Consider the following 27,761-nt stretch of genomic DNA (forward strand, 5'->3'; position numbering starts at 1 on the left):
AACATATATCCAAGTGCCTCCAACTCTCCCATTGCTGTAACGAGTGTGTGTGTGTGTGTGTGTGTGTGTTTGGAGGGGTATGGAGGAGAACAGCTGAAATGGAAAACAAGTACAGGGAGGACAGAGTGGAGAACGAAGGGAAAGTTTCCTCCCATAGCTATTTCCTAGAAATGGAAATATGGATCCTCAGTTTCTAGTTATAAATTATGGAAGACAATAAGAAAAGGCAATGCAAGATTAATTAAGATTCATCATAAATGGGAAAATTGAAGTTAAGATTTTAAAATTCAGCTCTCAATTTAAAACAGTTAAATTATACACAAGGAAATCACACACAACTGAAATAGAAGAACAAATTGTTTCGTGTTCTTGGAAAAAACATTTTCTTCTTCACTGTCCATGGGCAGTTTCTGGTTTAGAAGGAAAAAGCCATTTCTCTTTCTACCCCAAGAGGGTAAGAACACAATTCTCCAACCCCATAGCATGTGAGCTGTTATTAGTGTGGTATGCATTCATGTACATTAAATATAAACTCACAAGTATATGCTTGTCAGATTCAGATAACCTGTATTAAGCACTTATCAGCTCACTGATTATTTGAAAAAGTTTACCCTAGCAGCCAGATTCAAAGTTGCCCCACTAGTCTAAATGCTCCCCCATTAGCCTGAGACCTGGGCATTGCAGACTGGCGCCTGCACAGGGCTTGGCATAGAGCAGATGGTGTCAATTCTTGCTGGGCTGAGCTCAGCTGAACTGGATGTCAAAGCTACTGTAGGTAGGTGGCAGTATGGTTCAACTCCCCGCTGTATATGTCGCCAGTTAGGCATTTTAAAACCCGTCTCTTTGTGGTCTGGGGTCGAGTTACTAAATCTTTCATGGCCTCAACTTTCTCATCTGTAAAATGAGGAAGTAACAGCTGCCACAGTTATTGTGAGGAATAAATAACACAATCTATGTAAAGTACTTAGTACAGGGCTTGGCATATTGCTCTCAATAAATGTTAGTTATTATTATATTACATATGAGCACCGATCAAATTCTACATAGCAATTACCATGATAGTTGGCTCTTTAGAGGAAGTGGAATTATGCCAACATTTCACTAACAAAGCAGTTACTGATGAGTTAATCATAGATTTCAAAAGATTGTCTCTGGTATTATGGAAGTATGAACCGGTCAGTTTTGGAGAGGAGAGGTTGAAAATTGTTACCCCTTTACTTGGCTGCACCTCTGTTAGGCCCTGCCTGAAACCTCAGGTTAGTATATTTTGGTATTACCGCAGGGGGGATAATTTTGGCAGAGCGGAATTGTCCAATTTGGGTGACTGTAATAAAATTGGGTTAAAATGCCCATACGTTATGGCAGTAACCAAACCCCTATCAAACTTAGCTAAATTGGCTGATGGCAATGCTAGTTCTTCTGGAAGACAAAATGCATACTGTCTGCACTCAAGTGGAGTTCAAGTCCGAAGCAGCCTTCAGAGGAGGAGGGATGTAGGTCCTTCAAGGAGAAAGGGTCGTGGCGGGAAGAATCCATCTGACTTTCCAGTCTGGAGCCATTTCCCTTAGAGAGGGCGGGCATCCTAAGGGGGTGACCACGTGGGGTCAGGAGGAGCCCTGCGGGGCTGGCTCACTGCGGATTCATCCGTCCCACTAAGTGTCCTGCAGCCCTACTGTGTGTCTGGGGCTGGTATCCGAAGGCCTGCTGCCTGATGAGCGCACGTAGCCCGCGAGGTAGGTGGTGCGCTGAACCAGCCGGCTTCTCCGGGCGCCCCAGCCTGACGTCTCTCGGCACTTGGAGTTCCCTGTCCGGCCGGCGGTGGGCGCGCGCCCCGCGAGGCCGAGCCCTCTGTCGTGTGCACAGCCGGCCGGCCCCGCTGAGCCCTGGGGTCCCCCGGCTTCGGCGCCTGCACGCCCCCAGCTCCGTGCCCGGAGCCTGCAGAGGTCGGTGCGGGCTGTGCGCGCGGGGTCAGCGCCGGCCCACCCCTCAGCCAGCAGGGCGGCCCCCGCCCCCGCGGCCTGGCCTCAGGCCGGGTCCCCGCCGCGGAGGGGGATGGGGAGGGAGGAGAGACTGGAGTTGCTGGAGACAGACACAGCCTCGGCGAGCACAGTTACGGCTGGAGACAGACGGCGGCGGCGGCGGGAGGCGGGACACTCCCCCCCTCCGGCGACGGGAGGCACGACACCTCCCTCGGCGGCCGCAGCACCGTCTACCCACTTCCCCCGCCCGGAGGCTGCGGGCAGGGCCCGACGGGCCAGGCGGGCGAGTGCGGCTGGCCCTGCCCGCCCCGCGCGCCTCCGCGGCCGGCCGGGGATCCCCTGCGAGCCGGGGAGGAGCCGCCGCTGCCGCCGCCGCCAGACAGGCTGCGAGTCCCTGGGAAAGTGAAAGGGGGGCGGGGAGCGCGGGGGAGGCCCGGGTGAAGATCCCCGGCTCTTAAAGAGACCCGGCGCGCCGCGCCGCGCTCCCCGCCGGCCCGCTGCGTGCCCCCAGCCGCGGCGGCCCGCACCCCCGCGCCCCTCCCCCGCGGCCAGCAGGACTAGGTGGCCCGGCGAGCCGCACTGCGGGCGGTCCCCGCCTGCGCTCCGGAGGGGCAGCCGCAGGTGAGTGCGGACCCGAGGTGGTTGCTGTGGTCGCGGCGTCTGGCCCAAGTTCAGCGCTGCGCTGGGGCCGGGGGAGGGGGGTGGCGGGGGACGCGGGGACAGGACGCTCCGGGAACGGGACGTCCGCGAGCCTGCGCCGTCGGAGGGGGCTGGAGGGAGCGGCCCGGCACTGTGCGCCCTCCCCACCCCGGCGAGTCCCCTGGAGACGAGTGCGTGAGGTCTGTGAGGCGGTGTAGCCGGTGGGCAAGGCGCTCGCCTGGAGGCGGGTGTGGGGAGGGCGTCCCCGCACCCCCCGAACCGCGGCCCCGCCGCCCTTGCGGGTATGCTCTGCTGGAGGAACGCTGCCGACCCCTACCCCGTTTTCTATTTCCCGGTGCCTCAGCGCTGGCTGTCCCGCGGTTGCAGGACTTGATCCTGCACCACGGGGAGGCCGGGGTGACCGTGGGGGTGGCTGCCCAAACTGCAGTCTCAGTTCCCTTGGGCCTCTCGATGAACCACTGCAGGCGGGGGGACTAGAGGTCAGCGGGAGGCGGGAAGATCGTGCAGGACCTTGCCGGGGAGTTTGCGGGAAGAAAAGGGGGCGGGAGCGGGCCGTACCCTGTGCGCTGCGTCCTGCAGCCGGGCACCCCGCAGCCCCGCGGCTCTGCGCCCCGGCACCCCGCATCCTGCCTCCCCCGCCCCGGCCCCTCGGACCCGCCTCACCCGGCGTCTGCCCGGGTCCCCCCACGCGCGTTGACGTCGGTCTCGGGGCCGCCTGGAGCTCCCGGCGTTGGCTGGGAAGTCGATTGTCTCGGGCGGCTGCTGTTACTCTTAGGCTGGGTCTCCGAGCCCCGGAGGAAGCAGGCGTGTGTTGAATTTCTCTTTGACCCTCACGGAGGAATAAACAGGAAGCGACGAGCACCCAGCCTGGGCCCGGCACTTGCCTTTGTTGTGGGGTCTGCCCTGCACGGCGGGGAGGAAGCTTCTCCGGGACCCGTGCCCGGCGCGCCGCCCGGCTTGGGGTTGGGGGCGCGCCCTGTAAGTAAGCTGCTGGAAGACCGTGGGTTCAGGTTAATTCGCTGTGGTGGCGGAGAAAGCATTTGCTTGTTTTTAAACTTTTTTGTTTTTAATTGGAAAAGAAGGAGGCTTCCCATTGAGGCAGAGGTTTTCAGAAGGACGACATGGATGCGTGGTAGGTGGGTGGCACCTGGGGAAGGCGCATCTGCTAGTGCCCTGGTTCTCGGGTTAGCTGGCGGGTCACCGCGCTGCGGGTCAGGACAGGGAGAAACTCTTTAAAGCAAGCAGGGCTTCCTCGCTCCTACCCAGGCATTGGAATGATTGCTGAGTGGCAATGGCCACATAAACTAGCTTAATTTTTGTTTTCCCCGAAGAGTCTTTTAATTAGCTAGAATTGGGTAATTTTGATTTGCTTCTTTTCTCTTCCTCTGTGTCCCATCTATTCCCTTCTCTTTTTCTCTTCTAATTATTTTGGCAACTTCTCATCCCTCACTTATGTTTCAGTGCCGCTTTCTAAATGTTAATTACGATTGTCATAAATATTTGTTGATGACCTACTAAGTGTTAGGCATTGTGGGATGTGAAACGAGATAAGCTGTACAAAAGGTTGATTCTGAGGGCTACTGTTACTAAGTTTCTTGCAGTAGAGGTGGGTAGAGATGGTGAGCAGTCTTGGCTCTTAAAAATATATAGGTCCTGTGGCTGGCATGGAGGTTGGTGCCTTCCCTCAGGGCTAGGGCTAGGAAACGTCCCTTTAAAATGGCTCTTTCCCCTTGTTTTGCTAGCCAAGAAAGGTATTCTCCCTTTTGTATCTCCCCTGGAGCTTCAGGACTGAGTATTGGATTACAGCAAAGGTTCTGTAGAGTCTGCACTGAGAAACTGCCATTGCATCAAGTCATGTTCTGCATTTTGCATATGAATGTGTTGTCTTCTCTAGTCTTCTTAATATTGTCTTCTTAATATTGGGTTTACTGTCATCTCTACATCTGCCTTTGTACTCTGCACAGTTCTCTTGGAACATATTCTTTATGTTCAGTAAAGGATCATAATGTCAAATTTGAGTCATTACAAAGACAAATGAGTAGATCTGAATACTACCCTTGTACATTTGTTGAATTATAATTTGGGTTTGCTATCAACCCTTCAATGCCATTTGATGGCCCTTGCATAACAGTGGGGGTAAATTCCTCATGATCTCTGAAAGCTTAATTCTTTTAAGAGCTTCACTTTGCTATTGACATTGAACACACTGTTAGGAATTAGGGCTGAGACTGTAAATGCCAGTAAGGGATTTGCTGTAATGGAGTTATAGCTACCTTCCTCCCTTGTTTTAAGAGACTTCTCTAATTTCTTAACATTCTGCTGTTACCCTTGGAAGAATGTGCTGTTGTTGGCCATGGTTCTAGTTCATGTAGGTTTGTATTTACCATGGAGAAGTCTTTCCCCAGCAGGATTTTAGGGATGTCTCTTGAATCCTCTTTGGGGCTCCGTTTGCATGACAATAATCCTGTAGAGGAACCCAGCCAGTGCCAGCTGCTTATTAAGGGATTTTGTGCCAATTTGTTGGCACATCATTTGAGATTCAAAGTCCACCCCTCTCTCCAACCGGAGTATATACATACATAGACAAATATTTATTTTCCCCTAACTGCTGACAGTGTTCTAAGAATAGTTTTCCTGCCTGGCGTGCTGAGAGCAAGGACCCGTCTGTCTGCAGAGGTGTTTACAATTTGGGACTGTGCTGCTGTCTTGGTTGACTTAGCAGCCTGGCAGAGCAGCCTTGCAGTTCATGGGACACTGTCTGTTTTTTATCTGGGCTGCTGGAGGGGCACCTCCCAGCCTGACAGGGAACCCGGAGAGGCGAGAGTGACTTTTGCTCTCAGGGTATTTCTGGCCTGCGGTCAAGTAGAGACTGTCTGGGCAGGAGGTGATTGCTCTGTGTCATCGTGTAAACCCCAAGCACTCTCAGGGCTTGGGGCAGGAACACTTGCAGCTGTGACTGGTCAGATCTTTCTGGTATCCCTTGCCATGTTTCTTCTCATCTTTCTTCTGAATCTAGGCTTATGGAGTCTCTGTGCTGTGTCTGTCCTTTGGGCAAGAGTTAATAGAGAATAAAGCGAACTCTAGGAGCGATGGCTATAAAAGACCAGCCTATGTCAACCTGGAAAATTTTTAGAAGTGTTTAACATACTTTAACACATGCCTATTAAATGTCAACAGTGGCAAAATTGCTATGTAGTCCCAAATTGCTCCTTCCTCCCTTCCTCCCCTCTTCCCTTCCTCCTTTCAATTCTTCCTTTTTTGGGTCTCAGAAAACTCCTGGAAGCCATGATTTTCTGATGTCAAAGTGACTTTCTGCTTACATGGGATTTGTTAGTCTAGAATTACACCTTGACCTATATTATAGGTGTGCATGGGAGGTGAATCTTAAGTTTTAAAATAGGAATGTAAAGCTTCTGCCTATCATTTGAAAATGTAGGCCACCTGACCTACCACTTTTTAGGGAGATATTTTTTTTGTGGTGTTATTTGCTTCATTGTTAGGCAACGGAAGAAACAGGCGAGCACCTGTATTATTAATTGTTACAGGAACGTTTGGTTCATATTTCCAATTAATATTGCTTTTTTCTCTATCATAGGAAGACTTGAAAATAATGTTTGTGTTGTCTCATATCCTTGTGATTTAAGTATGGATTGCTTTTCTTTGAATTCCCACTAAAAATGGTACTTTTGGCCTTTTAAGCTGTTTTTGTGAGGACTTTTCTTTCCACCAAACTTGTTTTCCAGATAGGTCTTGGAAATTACGAAGAACATAGCTATAATTTCTCCCTTGATTGGCAGCTGAGAGCTTTCCCGGACAAAAATAAGGCTGCGCTGTGCCAAATGGTTGACTTTTCTAGAATAAAAACTCTAAAGGGTATGCAAAAAGTCCTCTGGTTAATATATTGGCATTCCCAGAACCCACTAAAACTCCGGCAGCCTGCCAGACACCACTTAATGAGGATGCAGAATGTCTGGCTCAAATCCCCATGAGCAGAAGGGGGTGGGGAGCTGATGTCCACACCCTTTATTAATTTTTAATGACTGTACTTTTGTTTTGCAGATTTTGCTCCGTACCCCCCTCACGACTGACCCCCACCATTCCATCCTCCTCCCCCATCCATTTATTTACTCATTTACTTGGCATTGGAAAAATGTTGAGACTTTCAAGGTTAAGAATCCTGCTGAGGGATCATTTCTGTTTGCATGGATTCTTTTGTTGTTGATTTTCTTCCTTTTTGTTCCTTTTCTTTCTTTTCTTTTCTTTTGGAAGAGGAAGAGAGAAAAGGAACAGAAAAGGAGATGACAGCTTTTTTTTATGATGCTTTATTGTCTGCTGGAAAAGAGAAGCATTTATGAAACTTTAAGTTTGTCAGACAGTTTATATGACAGTGCAAGTTGGTGCTTGCCAAGCTCCAGACAGATTGCTAATGTTACATGACAGGGATAAATAAATTACTGCTGTCTGCAACACGCTTGCACTGCAAACGCACTCTGCAGCCGGCCCGCTGGGCGCTGTGCACCCAGGGAGCCTGTTGGATGTGCAGCTGCGTGGAAGGCGTCTGCCTACTGCCTAGAATTCTGTGACTTGGTTCAGAAATGAAAAGGGTGTGTCTCTTGTGTTTATTTTTGGCAGTGCTGCAGGGCAGCAGAATCCGCGTAGCAGCCCTGTGTCCTTGGTTTTGCTGGGCGGCTCTGCCCCCTTGCCCTGCCCCTCACCTTCCTCTTCTTACCCCCCCTCCCCCCATTCTTCCCTCCTCCGTACCAGGGGGCATGGCAGCTAGTCTTCCTCCCAGGGACCTGCTTCAGATGAAACTAAACTTTGTTCTTAGCTGCTCAGGCCCTAAGATTTCTCAAAGCCAAGTTTCAAGCTGTTTATGGTTGCGTTCCTTCTGCAGGTGCAGACACTGAGAACAAATTGTCTGAGATAAGTGTGTGTGCTGCCCTGGGAGGGGGCTGGGTGGCACTCCTTGGGCATAATGTACTTTCATCTCTGGCAATTTGGATAGTCAGCTGGCAGAGTGACAGGTGTAATGAACTTAATGGTCTTGCTCTAGTTGTTAGCGGACACACTGCTCATATTACAAAGCCACCTCCTAAGTTGGGCCCCTGCCAAATGACTTGCTTTTCTCTTTGCAGACAGGATTCAGAGCCTGGACTGCTCAAGTGATGTTAAGGTCAGGAATTGGGTGGGTATGAGTGACATCTGTGTGTCCTCATCCACATGGTCCCTAGCTGGACCTAGAATTTCTTTTCAAAGTAACGCCGTTCCATCTAGTTTGCAAAAGGGATTCATCCCCTCCACCCCTGGCTAGCCATCCGTCCAGTGAGGTGTGGCAAGGACCCTCTGTGCTCGGACTCCCTGCCTCTAGGGGCTGCAGAATGGCAGGCTTCCTGTGGTGCCTTGTTGGTTCCTGTGCATGGCCACCATTATCCAGAAATGGGCTGGGCTGTGACGGCTGGTGGAGGCACAGCCAGGCATTGTTTTTATGTCTGTGGCCCCAGGGGCCTGCAACTTCTACACAGAGTTGGGGAGGGAATTTCCATAAAAAAATCGCACTGCTTCTGAAGGCAAGAGCCGGAGAGCAGGAGGCCAGGCTGCTTTTGGAAGGGCTCCTGGACCTCTGGCCGCCCCACCTCCACCCGGGCACTTGGCCAGAGACTAGCAGCAGCCATTCCAAACACTTGCATAGCACTGACTATGTGCCAGGCTGTTCTTAGTGCTGAGTGTATATTAACTAATTTAATCCTCACAGCAGCCCTATGCTATAGTACTGCTACCACCCCTAGGTTTGCAGGCAGGCAACAAGAAGGCCTGAAATGGCCCAAAGTCACACCACTTGTAAACAATGGGTGGAGCTGGACGCAGCCCAGGCAGTCTCTCCCTTGGGGTCTGGGCTTTGACTCTGGAGCTGCACGAGACAGAGCCCAGGTCAGAAGTTCTTCATCAGGGACCACTCACCACCTGGGTAGAGGGGGATGGTGCCATTTCTCTGCTTGTCCCCATATAGGCCCTAGTGACTCTATCCTGCCAGCAAGCTCCTTCCTTCTTCCTTCCTGCCTTTGTCTGTGGCTCTGATTTATAACCCTCTTACCTCTGTTCCCGTTCTTATTTCTAACCTCTGCTGTCTTTGCCTCTCTTGCCTGTGGTAAGAGCCTTGGTTTTGAGAATTGGGCCATTGGCAGCTTTGCTTTGTCTACATTGAACCTTGAGTTCCTGGAAAGAGAGGCAAAGTAAAAATCAGCAGGAGTCTTATTGCTGCCTGGATGTGTTCAGCACCGTCCTGTAAAGACCACTTCTGGTAGTCTTCTCTGGGTGTAGGTTTTTGGAGCATCAGAACCCGTTTTCTTGGGATGAATGGAGGCCTGAGGACGACGAGCCCTCCGTCTTCTGTGGGTCTGGGATAAGGTCAGATGAGGCCCTCCTCGGTTGTCTGTTCACTCAGAAGAATCCAGCTTGGCCCAGTACGTGGAATGCTACATCACAGTTGGGAAAAAAAATGAAAATGCAATCATATTTTTAAGATTCTCCATTCCGCTCCGTGGGGGCATAGATTAGTCAACCATACATATCAACATGTACTTCTTGTGAAATATTGTCTGTCTTGGACAAACCTAAGTGTTCGAGATTGTGGGACCTAGAGCGAGTTCCCAGGAGATGCACACTTACTTGTGCCTGGCAGGACAGCTCTTCAGCTCTTGGAAACCTTCCCTTGGCAGCAGGACAGGGGTAGGAACCCATCATAGCCCCTGAGCTCAGCCAGGTGACTGGAATGGTGCCGTCTCCTGTATAAGTAACTATTATGATGCCCACACGTTGTAGGGCATTTCTGGGCCTTTATTGCCTTTGATCCTCACAGTGGCCTGGAATGGGGTTGGACAAGTGTGCTCCTCTTTGTGGTTGAGGCAATGCAGGCCTCTAGAAGGTCCTGTTGTGGTCTGTGCTCTGTCCTGTCTGTCTCCACAGCACTGAGCATATACATCTTCATGTGGTGTGTCCCAGACTGCATGGTAGCCATCAGCGACCAGGATGAGGCCTGTTGCAAAGTGGCCATTCATGTCACCACCTGTGAGGCAGATGTGAGCACAGCCAGTCAGGGACAGATGTGGGGCGCCCGGTGCACTGCTGTTGGTCCAGCGCTCTGCCCACTGTGTTTGAACCTGACTTTTTATTCCATAGAGTCTTTCAGGCCTGGCTGAAACTAGGGTCACAGATCTAGTCTCTGAAATATTTTTTTTCATGATTATATACTTATTGAAGATAATTAGGAAAATATGAAACAAAGAAGAAAATAAAAATGATTGAAATTACCTGTGGTTCCACTACTTTTAGAGATGACCTCTGTTAACAGTTTAGGAAAGTCTTTCCAGGCTTATTTACTGATTAATTATAAAATCATGTATAGAACTTACATACTTTTTTTAAACTTAGCATTCCATCTTGAACATTTTTTCATGTAATTTAAATGTTCTCCAGAAATACCACTGCTGATGACTGTAATATTCTACTCTATGGTTATATTGTTATTTTTAACCTGCTTAGGGACATTGAGGCTATTGCTGGTTTTCTCTATTATAAATGACAGTGCATTGAATATGTTGATTACATCCTTTGGATAGATTCCTAAGCGGGCAGTTGGTGGGCATAAGAACTTTTAGAGAGTCCTCAAAAAGTATTGCCAGATGGCTTTTCAGAGAGGATGGGGCACTTTACATTCCCACAGATATGAGGGTGACCACACCCTTGCCAATGCTGAATATTGTTATGAAAGAAATCTTCGCAAATTTGTCAGTAAAATGGTATGATGTTTTCCTTCCTGTCCTTTTGTTATAAAAATCTAGGTTTATGTCATCTGGATTATAAGTGAAAAAGAGTTTTGCTGTTTGCTAGAGTTTTGTTATGGGCAAATGCAGTGATGTTAGTGGATGAGCTCACTGTGGGAATAAAACCTTTATGCTGTTTAAAATATTCCTCTCAGGTAGGTTAAGGGCATGAAACAGTGTGATAATATATTTTTAAATAAAATTACTGGATTTTGTGGCCGAGGACCGTACCTAGTCTTTCCCCACGATTCTAACCCTCTCTCCACAGGGGTAACCTGGACGCACGATGGAGGAATGAGGGCCAAGAGAAGGGAGTGGCTTCAGCAACCAGCTGCTTAAAGAGCTCTGTGACATCTTGTTCAGTCACTTCTCTCCATTTGAATGACCGCTTTTTGAGATTAAACTCTTCCCTAGCCTTGCGTCCAAGGATGCAGACATAAAATTCAGTGCCGTATTGTTTCACTTGCTGGTTGATGCTCAACACTGAATGTTGGTATCCTCTGCTGAGGGTGCTTCACTTCCTCCCCTCTACAAATTTGGCAGAGTTTTCTGCTTCCAGCCAAGGCCTGAGCCCTTTCGGAGTTGGATGTAACTATTAACAGTGTCTAGCCTCCTAAGATGGTTGCTCTTGAACCTTGAGAGAAAGGAAAAATCGTTTTAGTAGGTTGTGATTAACTAAAGGCAAGTGGGTTTTGTTTTCTTCAAAGGCAACCTTTTCAGTTGAAAGGTTGGGACTAGCGGGAGGGGAGCCCATCTACAGTGCTGGTTGGAGGGAGCAAGATATCACACCTGCATCTTTAAGGCTAGTCCTAATTTGCTTGTTCTGTTGACACACACCTTTACATATCTGTTTGTTCACCAGGTGTGCATGCTGGGGGTGTGCGCCACCTGTGGCGTGGTCTGGTGAACACTGCTCAGGGCCCACGGGCTCAGGTGCTTGGGCCCCCACACTCCAGGCACAGATGGGAGCTCCACATGGACACTCGTCGCTTGTCCTGTATCTCTTCCCTACTGGCCAGCCAGCTGACCACATGCTGTACTCCAGGTGCAAACCCACCCTTGCCATGGCTGGTGGCGCTGACAGAGCCATGACCTTGGAGGTGGAGTGTGCAGAGGATCACCAGTGAATGGGAGGGCTGGTCAGTGGCCACCCCAGTGGTCTGGCCAGCAGGGGTCGGGCAGTGTCTTCAAGGGAGCAGCCCTATCGGGGTCCCTTGCTGGGGTTGGATGGGACGTCCCCAGGGGCGTTGCGTACTAGCAGTGTTATTGAGTAGGTAGCTGGAACGTTTGCTCAGGGCGCTTTGGGTGACTGAAAAATACATCCTGTGTACTTTCCCCATTTGCTGTTGGCTGATGTACACAGGGCTGACAGACTTTTGTTTAATTTGACCTGGCTGGATTTGGCTTGCTCCTTCAGCAGAATGATAAAATGCCAGAATGTTTTTCTAGTGGGGACAGAGGGCCTTTTTGGACATAATGCATGCATAATCTCAAGGGTAGGGGTGATGTTTACAGTGGGATGTCTTGGTTGAACACTTGTTTTCCTGCCACTTCAGTTATTAGGATAAATATTGCACCCCTACAGAACTTAGCTTTCGTCCTCTTGGTGTTTCACTGTGAGATTCAAAACCTTTTACTTCTAACTTAGAGCCTGTGATTTAAATATTTTTTCATCTGAAGAGTAATGTAAAAATAATAAGCAAATAATGTATATATTCAGTCATAACTAGCATCATGTAGTCAGTTTAGTCCAGAAAAATCATAGTATTTGTTTTCTGATAAAGTTGAACATTAAATGGAGTTGAACATTTGCTATTTAATGGAATTCTTAGTGCATTACTTTGTAGTGTGAATGCTCTGCCTTTTACTGTTATAACGTGGTTTATATGTTGGCTTTTTAAAATCAGGGTACATTTACATACCTAAGGGAATGGCTACTATTCTGGCATCTGCCATGAAGCAGGCTGTCCCCACGTGACCCACCCGAGGAAGCAACGTCAAGGCTAAAACGTGGGCCTGAGTGGCAGCTGCCTACAACAACTTGCTGTCCGTAGTGTGTGTGGAAAGATTTGAGCAGATGTGTCATCTCCTGGTTTTGGGGAAGATTTTGCCGTAAGGGGGCTGCCTTCATCTGCTACTCCTAGCTGTCTCTCTGGGCTTCTGTCCGGCCACGTCCCTGGGAGGCTGTGTGATCTTGGGAAGGTCAGTTTGCACTTCTCTAAAAACACTATTTCCCCACCTCTTAGGTTTTGAAGATGATTAAGTAAGATAATATGTATGCAGCCAACAGCTGGGAGGGGTCCAGCTACCATTGTGAGTGTTCAGTAAATGGCAGCTGTCATTACATCAAATAAGTGTTTATGAAGTGCCTGCCAGCCTGGTGTGGTGGAGATCCAGCTCCTGCCCTCTGGGGACTTGGAGACTCAAGAAGATAGACTATGTCTACAGGAAGCAGCCAGCAAATAAGAGTAGGCAGTTTATAATCAAGTCTCGGGTTAAGAGTTGGGAAACACTGTTCAAGTCACGAAGTCAGGAAAGCCATCTAGTCAGGAAAGCCATCTAGTCAGGAAAGGCTTTGGACTTGGAGAGAGTGAGGCCACTGGACCTAAAGGGCAGTGAGCTCTGATGGCCTCCTCGTTCCCTCCCTTCCCTCTGCCTCTGCTCCATACTCATGGAGCACTATGATGTCCAAGTACTGGCTCTGTCCCCACACTGATGGAAGACGGCCCACACAGTTGCCACATGGGTGAGGTTCAATTGTTATGTTGAGGGGGCTGCAGGGATAAGTAAACACTGGTTCTTTTCCTGCCTTCACAGAATATACATCGTGGCCAGAGTTTTGCATTTCAGATATATGTAGGTGTTCTTCTGTGAGGCAGCGAGCAGGTGGGGTAGGAGGGAGCCCAGTGCTGGGGGTGTTGGAGGAAGAAGGTTCTCTCTGGGGATGGGTGGAAGTGCGAGAGGGTTCAGGACAGGTTTTGTGAAAGAAATGGCAGTTGACATGAGCCTCAGATGATAGCTGGGCAAAGACGGGGGGAAGGAGGGATTGCTGGAAGAGTGCAGAAAGGCGGGGAACTTGGAGGTGTGTTTGAACATCAGTCCGTTGGAGGCGCTCTCGTGGTTAGCGCTGAATAAACGAGTTTGTCATTATGATGGCGCTGGATTTAGGTAGGCAAGACTGGTTCTGTTGTGGAATGTTTTCTCCCATCCTTGCTGAAAACCAAATCAACCAGCCAGTAATGGTGAAGAAAACAAGCCTGTTGGGATACCTGCCTTGTGTCTATTTTCATATCCATTGCTTGGCTGGAGACTGTCTTGCTACAGTTCTTTAATACTCGATATTTGTTCACAATTTCACAAAATGCTTAGATTTTCATTCTCCATGGAATTCACACCAGGAAGCCAGGTTTATCGCTTTCATACAGAAATAATAATGCTCTCTATTTGCAAAACATTTGTAACTTTTTAAACCTCTTCACAGACAACATCTAATTTCATGTTCCTTGGCTTTAAGGAAGAAATAATTAATGAAATGCACATAGAAGTATAATTAATGGATTTGCTCCTTTTTCATCTCTAATATGGCTATTAGCTGATGGTGGAGTTCAGATTGGAGTTTATTTTAGTGTGCAAAACGTAATTGGAAAGAGATACCCTGTCCTTGTCCAAGCTGTATAGCGGCATGCTTTCTGAAGGTCTCTGGGACCAAAGCTTTGCAGCTTGCTGGCTGAGCAGGCACGCAGTCAACATAGTTTTGAGAGGTTAGGGAAAGGCACTAAAAATCGAATTCGAAAGTACACATAGTTGAATCAAGGAGACTAAAGGGGCCGAACCATGCAGTCCTTTCCCGGATGGATTGCACAGAATGGAGACATTGTTGAAGTGAAGTGTGCGGGCAGCCTGGGGTGGGTGCAGGAGCCGCCTCTCATCTCTTTTGTTAAAGGAAGGTTTGCTGGTGATCTCTTTGTGACACTTAAAAAGCTCTATTAGGTTCTGGCAAATCTAAAGTATCTGCCTGTTGCTAACAGTGGAGCGGGTGCTCCAACACACCCTCTGCTTGCGTGCTGTGTGTCCAGTGCACTTGGGACCTCTGTCCTCAGCCTGTGCTCCTTTTTTCTCAAGGTGATTTTGGCTTCTGTTGTGGTATCAGTTTGTTCAGCTGTGGATGCAAATTACCATCAATTCTGTGTCTCCTCTTTTAGCAAAATAGTTTTCATTCCGCATCGGGGCCCTTTGTCTGGGTTATATAACGCTGCCCTGTGGCCTCAGCCCTCGGCCAGGGCCTGGCCACCTCTGCCCAGCCCATGCCTCTACGTCTAGCTGCTCTCTTTTCTGCGCTCAGCTCTTTGCTGTTGTGTGCGGTTCTGCCTCTTCCACCGTGGTTGCCAGGTATTCTGCTCTCCTTCTTGTATTCCAAGTAGAAGTTCTTCACACTGCCATTCACACTGGCTTTGCAGTTTTCTGCTCTCTCTCCTCCACAGACCTCAGAAGTGCTGCCTCTAACTCCCGCTCACTAAAACTGAGTCGGGAAACCTCCTGGTCCGCGTGTGGGAAGCCTACTTCTGCATGCTGGGCTGATGCTAAAGAGACAGAGGTTGGAGTGTCTGCCAGCTTTTTCTGGTTTGGACACCCAGTAAAGGGGGTTTAGGTATCATTCAGTAGTTTACGTGGCAAATGAAGGGCTTTCTGATATCTTTGGGTAATTAGTTTGTGTGATCAACAAGGACTAAATAACTGTGGCAGAGGGGTCAGTTTGTGGTTGTAGAAGTGCATAGTGAATTAGGTTGAGAGTTTGTAATAACGTGGCCCTGCCTCTGAGGAGGGGTCAGCCCTGAAGGGTAGTGCTGGTGAGATGTGCTCTTTCCATTGGTTAGAAAGCAAACATCTTCTGTACGGTTGGAGTATAGTCTCTGCTGTTGGATAATAGAGTGTAAACTGTGATCTGTTAACTTCATGGGCTTGTTCACTGTGGCAAGAAGATGGCACCATGTCGGTGGGCCCTTCTGGCTTGCTCTTAGAGTTGACAGCAGGGAGCAGCAAGCAGAGCCCAGTAAAGAATATAACAGCTGCTTCTGTGAGCTGGCTGAAGAACCAAGTGCCCTCTTATTTGAAATACTCCATTCTGGGACCTGTTGGTCACTGACTCTGCTGCAGTTTTATTGACAACCTTCTCTAGGTAAGACGTATTTGGGTGCTTGGTCTCCCTGCATCTGTGATGTAGCCTGCTGAGTAACGCTGCCAGGAGGTATGATCAGTCTCAGAGTCGGTGTTCTATGGGATCTCTCCCTTGTCTGTCAGTGGAGAGAGGTTTCTGAACTGAAAACCTTATACCCACATCTAGAAAGATTAGAGGCAGAATTCTGTTTCATGTATTGAAATTGGTTATATATTTACATAGAGGATCTCACCCCTGGATTCTGAGCTTCACACTCATATCTGACTGCTTATCGGGCATCTCCACTGTCCAGTATGCATCATCAAGCCAATACCTAAAAACGATGTCCTACTCCCCTCACTCTCCCCTTGTTTCCCCCCACCTGCCCCTGACTGTCCTCTTGTTCCCCCCACCTGCTTCCCCACTGTCCCTTGGCTCCCCCCACCTGCCTCTTTCTGTCCCATCTCAGTAACAGCATTCCGGTCTGCCTGGTGATTCAGGCTGCACATCTTTGAGTCTTTGTTGACTTTTTTTTTTCATAGCTGACCACATCCATCATCAAATCCTTTTTTTTCTGCCTTCAAAGTCTGCCCCAAATCTGGTCACTTGTCACCATCACCACTGCTAGCAGCTCAGTGTATCCCTTCCCGTGCTCATGCCAGAGTCTCCTGACTAGCCACTTTCCTCCCCATCCCACAGTCTTGACTCAGCCCAGCAACCGTGTGAACCAGGCCCAGCGATTGCTTTGTTCCTCTGCCCCTCTGTAAAGGCCTGGGGGTCTGGCACCCCTCCCCGTGTAGCTGCTTACCATCCCACTCCTCCTCACAGGGCCTTTGTTTTGCTCTGCTGAAACTCCCACCTGGGCGGCTTGTCTGTCCCCTCACGTCATTCAGGCCTCTGTCAGGTGTCCCTCCTCAGGAGGCCATCCCTGACCATGGGCCCTGCCTGGACCCTGTCCTGGTTTTCTCGGTGTGTTCCACAGGTGCTGGTTGTTATCTTCCCATCTAGAAAGTAAGCATGGGAAGGCAGGCATATTGCCCTCTTGTCCCTCATTCTGGGAGATGCCCAGCGGCAGCCCAGGGACTGCAGCCGCATGACCAAGGGAACATGGAGCTGTGGTGCACGGCCAGCAGGAGGACAGTGGCAGTGCGGACAGTGCAGGGCTCAGGGAGGCTCCAGGCCGCTCAGGTCCAGCAGTGTAGTCCCTCCTCCCTCGCAGCTCCTGGGTGGGGCCAGGTGTGGGTGTTGGGCGTCCCACCTCAGTCACTGTGGGTCAGGCAGACCTCCGTGCAAACAGAAAGTCCTACCGGAAATGCTAAAGTACAGCCATGGAAGTGACAGGGAGGAGAAGAAGGCCGCCACATCCCCCGGCCTCTCACCCCCTTAGGTTTTCTGCTCACCTACAGTAGCGTTTTATTTTACTGTTTACCCCCCTAAAGTAAACTACCTACTAGGAGCCAGGAGAAGCAATTGTTTTCTGGACTCTTTTTTTTTTTTAAAAAAAGATTTTATTTTTTCCTTTTTCTCCCCACAGCCCCCTAGTATCTAGTTGTATATTCTTCGTTGTGGGTCCTTCTAGTTGTCGCATGTGGGATGCTGCCTCAGCGTGGTTTGATGAGCAGTGCCATCCATGTCCACGCCCAGGATTCAAACCGAAGAAACACTGGGCCGCCTGCAGCAGAGTGCGTGAACTTAACCACTCGGCCAGGGGGCCAGCCCCCCTGGACTGACTCTTGCCCTCCCTCTCTCCTCCCCCAAATTTAAGTTGCTGGCTAAATGAATTATGGATGAATTAGATATTATTTTTATGTTTCAAGCAAACTTATCAAACTGTAAATCATCAGTTTTATTAATTTTATTAAAATTATCATAGGTAGATGTTTTCTCTTTAGACAAGATATTGCTATTATAATCTTGCTTCCCCTCAGCTGTTTTCTTCTGTTCTTGGGATCAGGAAAAGTTCAAAGTAGAGAAAATTATGGTTTGTGACTCTTTTTTCCATCTTTTCATAGAAGACTAAGTGTCTGACAGTTCCCTGGAAGTCTGACTCATCTCCTAGACATCTGACTGTGCTTTTATTCTGGTATTAGATATATCTTCTTGAGTTTCATTTTGTTGCCTTGAATTTAAAATCCACAAGGATGTGAAAATTAATTCCTAGTGGAACAGGGAGAAAAAATCCTGAGTAAGGCAAATTTCAAATAGTGGCCGGTAATACAACAATTCACTTCTACTAATGGTTTTCAGCCGCTGTATAATATACATCACACACTAGCCATGCCTGCGGATGGGAAAGTCAGCCTTGGCTAGATCAAGGTCCTCCCTTTACAAGTTTTTCCTTTCCTTCCCATCCAGAGGATACATCTGCAGTCCTGCCCTGACCAGTGACAGCACACATCCAACCCCAGGTCGAGTGGGTTTTCTCGAGGGCTGAGCTCCAATCTTTGCCCCTATTGGGAATCTCTGGTTTGAAAGACATGGGCACATGCCATTTTCTCCACCTAGAAAACAGACTGGAAGGAAGTGCACCCAGGACATTAAAAATAGATGTCTTCCAGTGTAGTACTAAGGGTGATTTAAAAAAATTCTACCTTTTCATCTTTTCCATATTTCCTACAATGATCATTTTTATAACAAGAAAATACCCGCTGAACTTGATTTCCTCAGGACATGGAATAAAAAGTCAGTTTCTGAAAAATTGTGGAAAACAATTTGATGTGTGTCTTTTTAAGCATTTTGGAAGCATGGATGGAGTTGCCATGGGGACGGTAAGGTTTACTCTCTACAGAGAGTGGTTCCATCTGGCACCACATGCTCCCTGATCTGAGCCGGGCAGTCCTACGCACAGCAGAGTTTCTCATTAGATGTGGAAACAATTACACATAGAATCACGATTCCATCTTTTTCTCCCTTAAATCACCATTTAGCTTTGATCTAATAGCAGGAACACAATTCTAAACTGCTTTCTGCAACCTCTGACTGTTCTGTCCTGTTGTGACCTGTGAGACTTGGTGCGTTACTTACGGTCTGAAGGATTTCTGTCTTTGCTGGTGGAGTAGAGGTGCTTCTTGAACAGAGTGCACAGCGTCATACTCTTGTCACAGTTGGAGTTGATTTTCTTTTGCAGAAGTGCCGACATCTCTTTCAGAGACTCTGTTTTCGTTTCCCTTCGCTTTGCCCCTCGAAACCAGTCTCCTTCCCTTCATACACTTGCTTAGAAGCAATGTGGTCCCATCTCAACTAGAGAGAAAGTTATAACGTTCTGTCCTGGTGTCATGGTGGGGACATAATGCATGCAAACAAAGTTCAGTTTCACATTTAATGGAGAATGAAACAAAGTGATTAAGAAAAGCAGTAGGGCTTCTCTTTGTTTGTGGGTCTTTGGTTATCACTGGAGGACTCATGGGGCTTGTATGGTGGTGCAGATGCTGACTCTGGGACACCTGGCAGCCAACTGGTTGCAATCGGGTGGCATTCTCAGAACCCTGGTGGGGGCACTGGACTGGATGTCAGGGGCCCCCGTGCTGGTGCTGCTCGTGTTCTCAATTTGGGGGTGTGATCTTAGGTGAGTCTGAGTTCCACCTGTTCCCTCATCTGGAAAACGGGGGTGGTGACACTTGCCTTCTCATAGGGTTATTGTGACTGTCCGATAAGATGGTGCAGGTGTCTGCTTTGAGAAGCAGAAGACTAAGTTCTAGGAAGGTGCGTTGCCCCCATGTCTTGGCCATTGGCAGGGTCACTCCGTGTCCTGCTATATCCTACCGACTTCCTCTCATGATCTGATGGCCTGTGGCTCTATGAAGCGACCATGGATGGCCTATTAGCACCTACAGCTTCTAGTTTAGATGCCTGGTACGAAGGAAGGTTACTGTGATCGAGGGACTTGTGGACAGTGGCCAGCTAGCATATTGTTTCTTTCTTGCCTTGGAGACAGGTGATTATTTTACTCCTAGCCCCAGGGCCAAGGGGAACTAGGGTGGTTCTGCTTAATGGAAAAAGCAGTTGGAAGACATTCATGGATTCTTGTTCCCAGCTCTGTCACCTAGTAGCATTGTCCCTAGAGCACCTCTGGATCCATTCCTTCAGTGGACACTTGTGCTTGACTGTCGTGGACCACGCACCATGGTCGTTTAAGACCTCTGGCCTCAGTTTCCCCACTGAAAACACCCTTCAGGGTGGCAGTGCTGTGTAGTGCTTCCTATGCATATTTCGTTTGGTCCATTTAATTCATTTATGGGGTTGGGTAGTGTATGATCATTCCCATTTTACAGATGAGGGAACTGAGGCCTAAAGAATTTTAGCAGCTTGTCTCAGGGGACACACTGTTAAGCTGTCTTCTCCGAAATCAGTGGCTGGTGTGGATCCTAGTGGCTCCCTGGGCCTCTCCTGGCTCACAAGTTCAAGGAGCCTGCCCCCTCAGGAGTCATGGCTCTTGGGCTGATTGTGTAGGAAATGGACAGTGGAGTGGGGATGTTTCCATTTCATTCTTACACATCAAGCAAGTGCTCCAAAAATCCACCTAAAACCCTATGAACTACTGGGAGCTACAGACTTAATAACAATGCCCAAAATATCTGAGTCGTAGGGACATCCTCTCACTTTGCCACCCAAGCACCAGTACAGGTCTAGGATTTCTCTTTGTTGTTTTCCTGGAGAGGAAATGGAGGCAGAACTCTAAGGACTGGCCATGGTTAGTTGTAAAGTGAGGCAGAACCATCTTGTCTTTGCTCTCAAAAATGCACTGCTGCCTGGCTGGTCTCCTTTATGCATCTCCTCTTGTTGGCAGCCCCTTTGCTCAACTGGAAGGATATTGGAATTGCCCCTGCTATGCAATTTTTAAAATATTTCTAAACGTCCTTAAAGCTCTTTTGGAGGGCCTTCTTTATTTAAGTTGCTAATTTTCACACAAAAGGAAGACTTCTATATCTTACTTGGTATGCTGAGTTTCTGTGATAAACTGGGTTATTTCATAAAGTTGCTGGGTAGTTAAGAGAAAGGGTGAGCAAGAGAGAAGATGTGCAAATAGGCAGAGTGGTGCATGGGGTGGATGTGAGCTCTAGAGCCCCACCAACCTGGGTTCTAATCTCTGCTGAAATGTGCTCCAAAGGTATATTACTTTTTAGGGTCCTGGAGAGACTCAGTGAGATCCATCAGTGAGTGATGCCTGAGTTGGGGCCAGCATGCAGTAGGTGCTACAGGACTGCTGACTGTGCCTGTGTTTGGAGTGTGGAAATGTTTATAAAGCTGGTTGCAGGTTGGCTGTCAGACTGCTCGGTGAAGGCCATTGTGGACACGTCCCGCCCACCACTCACTGGAGCCCCCGCCCCAGCAGGGCTCACGCGGCAGTTTCTGCATGAAGTGTGAGCATAAAGATTGCTGCTTGTAACTGTGGGTTTGATAGAAGATTTGTGTCCTGGACCCAGCTTGCTGGTGGGGGGGCCTGATGGAAGGGGAGAGGATACTGGAAATGTTAATGCAGCTAATCCAATGAGATTAGCCTACTGAGCTAAGGGATTTGAGGGAACAAAGGGTATTGAAGGGACCACTTAGAAGTTTAAACAGACTCAGTTCTCCCTTTTCACCTAGACTTGTATAAGGATTTCAATAGCTCCTAAATGAGCTGGCCTGAATGGCAATAGCGCCCTTTTAAATTCTAATTAGCTGGTGAATTAACTAGTATGAATTTTGATTAGTTAGGATGAATTACAGGTATTAATGATTGTACAGTCTTAGAGCAAATGAAAGTAGTGGTTATCCAAAGGGGGCTTCAGCCAGTCATCAGGGGAGGGACTTGAAATAGTCTCAGAAAGACTGGGCTCTCTTTTCACACTGCATTCTTTACCCTTTAAAGCCCGGACTAGAGCAGTGTGGAGTGGGGACAAGATGCGGGCACCTTACTCTCCTTGGTGGCCTTGGGAGGAGCAGAGCCTGTGTTGGTGACTGGCAGGCCTCCAGACGTGCTCTTCAGTGTGCCCCGCCACGCGGCTTCACCAGCTTCCCTGCTAGAAAAGGCTGTGGCTATAGACGTCCCTCCCAGGGCTGGCCTTGACTGGTTCTGGGGCTGTAGTGTTTATGTTTGCAGTGGCTGGCCCTGCAAGCCCTCCCCACGTCGGTGACAGGGGGCTGCCCCTTTTTGGCCAGTGAAGGGAATTCATAAGTATGTCAATATTTCTTTGGCCTTGCTGTGTTTCAGACAGCCTTGCACATAGAAGCTCATTGCTCAATAGTTAAACAGGCTCATATTTTCAAAGACCCAACCCAGACCCATTTTGGTGATGGAGACAGGTCACCCCCATCTTCAGGATGCTTTGGAAAGAGTCACAGGTTCATTTACAAACAGAGCAGCCAGGGTGCCCCAGCCTTGCGTGGTCCAGCATGCTGAAAGCTCAGCTCCTGGTTGGCAGGTGCTGTGAGCTGCAGGCTCTGCACCTGGGCCCTCCCCTTCTACATGCCCCTGTCCTTCTCCTTGCTCTCACTCCCTACCCTCTTGTCCTTCCTCTGTCTTCTTGAACTAGGAGGTGTTGCTTCACTTTCCCTTCTTCCCCTGAGGTTCTCCAAGGCCATGTTCAAGGGGGCTGACACGTCCCCTCCCTCCTCTTTGCTTCCTCAGAGTTTGATCATAGTGTGTGTACATGTGCTGGTGTGCGTGTGTTTGCATGCAGGTGCATGCATTGTGTGTGCATGTGTGCCTGTGCATGTATGTTCATGTGAGCTCACACCACTGTTTGCTAATGGACTGTGCTTGCACCTGCCTTCCACACAGACCATAAAGTCTGAACCATTGGGTTCTGTACTGTGCACTTTCATGTTCCAAGTGCCCAACACAGGCCTGGTGCATAGTAGATCTTCAGTGACAGCTGGAGATAGATGAGACACAGCAGTGAGGGGGGTAATAGCAGATTGTGGTCTAATCTCATGCTTTTTGCCTAAGAAAGAATTGGCCTTGCTTTAGGCAGACTTGATCCCCTACTCCTTTATTTATCTCTCTATTGGGCACCTCACACGTTATGGTATGGTGCTAGTTTATGAAGATCCAAAGACATCTGAAAGTTGGTACTGGTCATAGTGCTTCCTTTGTGATTTCCCATCATTGTCTGTGGATTCAGAAGTTCAGCCAGAATATTCTTCAGGGACGACCTCCCAGAGGCTCTTCAGCAATTCCAACGTTCATTATCACTCTGAAAAAAAAAGTTTTGATACTTTGAGAATTGAGATGGGGCAGAGATCCCACCTGGAGATAGAGACAGCAAAACCTTGGCTAAATCAACATCAGCATGGTTGGACCGTCAGCGTGTCTGAGGGACAAAGGTTAGGAGCAGTGGGAGCAGCGGTGGGTGCAGGCCCCCAGGCCTTCTTGCCAGAGGGCTGCTATTTGAGGGCCTTGATGGTCAGCCAGCCTCACAGCTTCTTGCCCTTTACTGACCAATTGGCCAATGCAAGGGTGACCTCTGAACTTTGTTTTCTCCCCCTGAAGTGGTGCTGCGAAGTGCTCTTCCTTCAATAGCAAAATGGGCTCCTCCATCACTGCTCCCAGTGTGCCTCATGATGGAGCCTTCGGGATGCTGTTTTCATAGGACATTATTAAGCACATCGTACATGAAACCCAGCCAGCCCTGGTGGTCTAGTAGTTAAGATTTAGTGCTGTCACCCCTGGGGCCCGAGTTTGTTTCCGGTCAGGGAATCACACCAGTCGCCTCTCAGTTGTCACATGTGGCAGCTGCAAGTTGCTGTGATGCTGAAAGCTATGCCACTGGTATTTCAAATACCAGTGGAGTCACCCATGGTGGAAAGGTTTCAGTGGAGCTTCCAGACTAAGACAGACTATGAAGAAGGACCTGGCCATCTACTTCTGAAAAAAATGGCCATGAAAACCCTATGAATAGCAGTGGGGTATTGTCTGATATAGCACCAGAAGGTGTGAGGATGGTGCAAAAAGACCGGGCAGGGTTCCACTCTGCTGGACATGGGGTCGCTAGGAGTTGAAATCGACTTGACAGCACTAAACAGCATCATCAAAACCACTCTTGCTGTAGGCCAAGGTTATAAAGACGACTACCCCACTGTCTAGTATATCTACGTGTTTTAATGTAATTAAAAATAAATGTTGTAAGGTTCACCTCTCAGAGACTCTCATGTACCGCAGAGGTCAGGGTAGGTCGGGTTTCTGGAGAAATGGACTGTTACATCTGTATTTTCTGCCATCTGCACGAGACAGGACGACCTTGTTATGGCATACAGAATGGCTCCTGTTGCCTGTCATCCTTTGCTGTGGGGCTAGGGCTCAGGCCTCAGAGTCTAGTTTCATCATGTTTGAGAGTAGCTCAGACTAATGTCTCTATCAGAGAATATATCCCATAGGAGATCTTGGATTTGTTCCTCCTGCACCGGATGCATTCTATTTATTTCTTTATGCATGCCCAGCTTCCTTCCAGAAGTGATTTAAAGACATCTAAGAAAATACATGTAATGTCAAAATAATAATAAAAGATTGAGGGTTTTAGGAAAAAGAAATATGAGTTTGAACATAGCTTTATTAATCTAAGAAGTACTTCAGATGTATTGACTTACTAGAATCCTTTATTTACAAGTGTCCAGGAAAGTCCATTGAAACAATTTTGTTTAGGATTCTGGTATTTCAAGTTTTACCCAAGAGAAGGAAACTTCAAGTCACCCAACACTAAGTTCACATTTCTTTTCCAGTTAAGAGTTTAAAGTTTTAGGGCTCTAAAGAGGCTAATTCCTACTGGTGTTTTGGTCTCAGGGCTGGAGCTGTGTTTGGTGATTAGTGACATCTCGTTATAGTAGGGCAGGCAAGAGCTTTATAGGCTTTGTTCAGATATGGAAAACTACCTTTAAGCACTTACTAATGATTTTCATTAAGAAGTGGTTTTTTTCAGAGCAATAATACAGAAATTGATAATATTTTAGCTTTTAAAATATGGTAATCCTGGTATACTATGTAGTCTATATAGTATGTAGAAAGTGAAATAACTAAATGCAAAAGATGTATTGTTTTATTAACTCTAATATAAGTAATTTCCAAGTAGTTTATTTTAATGTCCTCTAAAAGTTTTGTCTGGCCTTCCACTCGGCTCTGACCTGCCTTGTCCCAGCTTCATTTCCGCTGTTGTGCAGGGAGAGCCCCGGTGGCTCCAGGTTAGCACCTCATCTCATTTATGGGCAGCAGCGGTGCTGCCTGCTGCTTTTGCCTTCTCTCCGCTTTGCTGAGAGCATCCTGGCTGCTCATCTCGGAGGCTCAGCTCTCAGGGTGCACTCGCTCCGCCTTTGTGCCTTTGTTCCCACATCTCTCCTTTCTGCATCCCCTATTTGAGGGTCTTGGAGCCATCTTTTATGCTAGAAGCTCTTAGAGCCTTTGCGTCTGAACCCAGCTGATCTTAATTTCCCAACCAGGCCATGTTTTATTTGAGAGCATTTTACAACTTGACTTTCTAAAGGGGTAAGGCCACCTTGCCATGGACCAACATGGTATGGGAGGCAGGCCCTGCTGGAGCTGTCCCTTCCCTTTGCCACTTCTGGCTCTTAACCTTGGGCACATTACTAACATCTGAAGAGGGGGCCTCTCAAACTGTGAGGAGGAAAAATGAGATATAATATGGGACACGGCACTTGAAACTACATCAGCATATGAGCATCCATCCATCTATGCATCTACCCCACCCAACCCCACCCACCTATCTATCTGTCTTTCACTTATTAAACTTAATTGCCAAGCATAAATTAAATTAATGTTAGGGTAAAAGCCCCCAATTTTCTCTATTACCTACTTATGCTTCTCTTTTTTATTATAATTATTAATTAACTTTTGAAATCTTTAAAAATTATTTATTGATCCACATGGAGTGTATTGTGGTTAATATAATCACTTACATTACTGTAAGTGTTGCCGTCGAAAGCTTAGTCTTCCTTCCTGCCTCCCCCTGACACACACTCATGCCACATACACAGACATACATGCATTCAGATACACACACACACAGTGTCGTATGTTTGAATGTTCCTGTGTGGAGTTTGAGCTTTTGGCAGAGTTTGTGGATTGAGCCTATGGTTGGGATTTTCTGTCTTTATGGACAGGTGGGAGTACTCATTTTAAAGTTAAATTTAATAAATATTTAGAAAGCTTGCATCATATGCCTCATTAGCAATTTTGTTAAGCATTCTGGAGGAAACAAACAAAAGCACATGAATTATCTGTGTCCCGTGGGCCATCTCATTTTTGGGGGGCATTGCTTCTTGTGCACATGAGATTCTTGGAGAGTACTCTCGGTTTTCTCATTTTGGTGGACCTGCACACTCCATTTGGTGGAGTGCCCCCCATAAGTAGAGCTGTGCTTGAGTCAGTGCCATAAAGGGGAAATGTCAGGAAATGATTTCAGGGGGCAAATAGTGTGCATGAATTGCGTATGCAGGAGTGACCCTGACTTTTTGGAACTACATGTCTCTGGACTTGGAAGAGCACCAGGTGTGTCACCCAGTCCATCTTGAACCCTAGGAAGGGCTGACTACACTGTGGCCCCAAACTACGGGGGGCAAGCTTAATTCCACCTTGGCCTGCCATTAGTGAGTCCTTATTCAGTACCAGGGATAAAGGGGGAGATTCCAGGTAAGACAGGCAAGTAAGGGGAGAGTTTTTTATTCATGCATTGGATTTAAGTGATGTCAGTTTTAGGGGCTGCCTGCAGTTTTCGCTGAGTTTATTCTAACAGGAAATACTACTTCTCATTACTATTCATATAAGACTTTGCCAAATGCTTACTATATGGATATTATTGTCATCCCCACTTTCCAAATGTGGAAACTGAGACTTGGAGAGGTTGAGTGATGTGCCCAAGTCAACCCCACACAGGAAGGAGTTGGCTCTGTCCCTCAAGCCCACGTCTTTGACCCTGGCTCTCTACCTGTCTTGCTACAGCCCATGCATCCCTAAGGAATGTGGACAGTAAAATTTCTCCAAACACGACCAGAGTAGACAGCATGATTGTTTTTGCTTCAAGAGGGGCAAAGAGAGTGATGTTTCCTGGATCACCTGTACAGTCAGCAGTACCTGGCCGCCCATTGGGGGAGAGGGGGTAAAGGCCCTTAAAGCTCTGCCCAAATGTGAGCGTGGGCCTGGTTTTTACTTCTCTTCCTGTTGGCTTCCGCATCTACCCGCCTGTGGCCCAGTGGTAGGACTAGGGGAACAGGGTGTGCTGAGTGCTAAGCATGTGTCCAGTGTGTAGTGGGACTCAGAACACTGTAGCTGTCAGTACTCTTTTCTACAGAGTGGGCCTCTGCCTGGAATTACAAGGCGGGCACTGACAGATGTATAAGTAGATGCTCGAGAGCAAATTAAAAATGCATTGTTAAAAATGTATCCAATGTGTGAACAAAGATTGGCATGAAGGTTGGGGCCCTGTATTTTTAGAGGCTAATTAAAGTGCATGAACAATGATAAATTCAGATACCCATATCATCTAAAATCGCCATACAGCATTCACTGAAGAGCTAATTGCATAGGATGCATAGGATGCATAGGATGCATAGCTTGCAGAGGTCCAGTGGTCTGTGGCTGACACTGTCATCAGGTGCTGCCTGCTTCTGCCCATACTAAGATCAGACTGTGCCCACGGGGCCTGGCCCTGGGGACCTCAGGTGCCTGGCGCCTGGTGATGTACATTCAGTGTGTTTCTGCAGCCCTGTTTGGGACACGTGTGGAGTTCTCCCATGCCACTTGTGTAAATCACTCGCAGAAATCTGTGGTCAGGTTTCTGTAAAGTGCTTCATTGGTGATGAGGAGAGGGAGAGTGATTTATTATTGATGGGTGCTCACATACCGAGGTTACATGCAGTTGCTTCCCTTTAGTTGGCCCTGCCGTACTATAAAACGCAGGTGCCGCAGCCTTTACTGGGTGATTGGCCCGCCGTTTACTGGCTGGAGTAGGTATTGGAGTGGGCAGGGTTCTGTAAATAAAGGTGATAGAATTCCCCGTTTTTGTCGCTGTCTTGGAAAACTGGCCTCCGGAGGTGAACTGTGGAGTGAGCCGTATTAGATGCTGTCTTCTTCTCTTGCAATGTGTAGTCAGTTCATTTGGAGGACCCAGTAGTCTGCACTCCTGATGTTCTGTTAATCACACTTAGAAATGAGATCAT

General features: G+C 48.1%; 1 protein-coding gene across 14 annotated transcripts in view; it reads left to right on the top strand.

Moving 5' to 3' along the window:
- The first annotated feature begins 352 nt into the window (after nt 1-352).
- Nucleotides 353-27,761, top strand: part of LDLRAD4 (low density lipoprotein receptor class A domain containing 4) — a 430,085-nt gene continuing 402,676 nt past the window's right edge. For 4 of the 14 annotated variants that reach the window (XM_046670889.1, XM_046670902.1, XM_046670903.1 and 1 more), the window contains exon 1: nt 1,744-2,600. The gene's annotated coding sequence lies outside the window, so the exon portion shown is untranslated. The other 10 variants (XM_046670898.1, XM_046670904.1, XM_046670900.1 and 7 more) reach the window with 9 other exon arrangements.

Source organism: Equus quagga, chromosome 9 (genome assembly GCF_021613505.1).
Source record: "Equus quagga isolate Etosha38 chromosome 9, UCLA_HA_Equagga_1.0, whole genome shotgun sequence".
Taxonomy (NCBI): Eukaryota; Metazoa; Chordata; class Mammalia; order Perissodactyla; family Equidae; genus Equus; species Equus quagga.